The sequence below is a fragment of the Octodon degus genome, unplaced genomic scaffold (genome assembly GCF_000260255.1).
Source record: "Octodon degus isolate 3935 unplaced genomic scaffold, OctDeg1.0 scaffold00358, whole genome shotgun sequence".
Classification (NCBI taxonomy): Eukaryota; Metazoa; Chordata; class Mammalia; order Rodentia; family Octodontidae; genus Octodon; species Octodon degus.
The window spans coordinates 905,309-907,693 of record NW_004524934.1 but is presented as its reverse complement, the minus strand read 5'-3'; positions in this window follow the sequence as shown (position 1 = coordinate 907,693).

Below are 2,385 nucleotides of genomic sequence, written 5' to 3'. Positions count from 1 at the left end.
AAAAACAAAAAAAAATCCCCAAATCAAAATACAAACATAGAAAAAGATACAGAAGTCTAAAACTTCCTCTGTGTTGAAGCATTTGGATGAGTAGTTTCTATGTAATACTTGTGGTAGTTAAATCCAATAGATTTCAGGAAGAGGCAGTGAATCAGAACTGAAGCCTATTTTATGTCCAAGCATGCTGATTTTTGTATCATTGCTGAGTCTGACCCTCCTTTGCTGCTATGCAGTGTCATTCAACGGTGTGTTGTCTTACTTAGGGCTCCATTCATGTTCGTAGCTATTGCTGTTTTGACTGTTTTGTGCACTCCATGCCATACTATTCCTGCTAGATGTTTGGCATCGGAGCTTGGGATGTGCCCAGTAGCTCTGTAACATCATCTGCATGTACATCACATCAGATATGGTCAAATGTCCAAGATTGTCATGCTGGTAGATAGTAAAAGCAAACAGATTGCTAAGTTTGCATTGGAATTAGGCACGGAGAGAGGCCAAGCAGTCTAGGGAACTTAGTCCCAGCACTGTATAACCAAATACCCTCAGAAAAACTACAAATTACTAGTCTGGCTTCTCACAATGGAGAACAGACACCTGGATCCTACAGAACCTGCAGACATTTTCAGTTAAATTTTTCAAGGAACCTGAGAGTAGCAGGTCTTTTTTGTCCAACTGCTGATTGTGAACATCTCTCCTCTAGTCTCTGTTCTACAGTGACTCCAAGTCTCCCAAAAATCTTGTTTTGTTAACTATAATTCTCAGACTAGCTCAATCTTAAACAACAAACCATTTCTCTTAATTACTCCCAAATACTGCAGGCACTACAATACATTTCTTTACTAATATTAGACTGTCACGTGGAATGAATGACATTCAGGGTAAAACTCTATGATGTATTTGTGTGCTATGATAACTATGGGTTGTTCTTACACCTAGCACTGCTAGTCCATTCTTTATCACTCATGTCTACTGACCCTTTCCATGTTCCTCTGGATTTTGCAAAGGTAGATCCACCTGCTCATGAGCTGGGGTCTGTGTTCCAGAATGTTTAACAGATCAATGATATACTTTTATTTTTGAAAGAAAGTGTATAAAGTATGGTATTCTTGAAACATCACAATATATTCTTGTTGCACTTATTTGATCTCAAGTTTTGTTTTAAAATCTCTGATCCACTGGGATAGTACCCTGCTATAATATGAAAAAATCATTGCATTTTATATTTTTTCATATGGCCCTGCCAAGCTGGAAAAAAAGATCTATTTGTTAAGAATTTATTTTTGCTTCTTAAAGAGAACATAAAATAGTATTAAAACAGAAAATTTACAAATTATACAGAATTTCGTTAAACAAAATAATATGAATTGCACAGTATTTCTTGTATTACATAGTTTTGTCTTCAAATTAGTTGTTAATGTTACTAGATATATACATGCAAAATTGGAAGAAGAAACAAAGAAATTAAGAAGAACGAAAAAGGAAAAATAATTGCAAAAACGATGAAAAATTAAAGATTAACTTCTCCTTTCCATAGACTGGTCAAAATCCACAGCACAGTTATACAAACTATCCTGCTTATTTACATAGACATATGCCTTTCCCCTACTCCCTCTCCTACCCTCTTCATCTAGGTAATTCGATCATTTTGAACAGGTTTATTCCCTTTCTCCAGTTTCTACTGTACTTTTTATATTTTATTTTCTCTTTCACGTTTTTACACTAAGGAAACAATATGTTTGGCATGTGCTGGTTTGATTTCTCCCACTTAAGAGTATGGCCTCTAGTTGCATCCAATTACTGATAAAATCCTCAAATTTATCCTTTTGTATAACTGAATAATACTCCAATTGAAAAACAGTACATCTTTTTCCATTCCTCATTTGATGAGAATTTGGGTTGTTTTTAATATTTAGTCATGACAGATTTTGCTGCTATAAACGTGGGTGTACATACATCACTGTGCTATGATGTTTCAGTTCTTCTGTAAAAATACCCAGCATACCCTTTCAATCCTAGCTTTCTTAGGAATCTCCACATTTATTTTCATAGTGGTTGTGACAGTCTGCACTCCCACCAACACTGTAAAAGTGTTAATTTTTCCCCACAGGCATTCTAGCATTTGTTATCGGGTAACATCTTGATGATAGCCATTATTTCTGGGATGGGATGGAATTGCAGTGCTGTTTTAATTTACATTTCTCAAGTGACCAATGACTTGGAACTTTTTTTAAATTAAAAATCTTAGTTTTTTTATGAATTCTAAATACTTTTTTATAGGACAGTTTTCATAATTAATACATTAAACATTGTTATATTCCTAGTGGTTATCCATAGTACAAGATGCAGATAGCATATCCTATCCAAACACTTTTAGTACAAATCTTT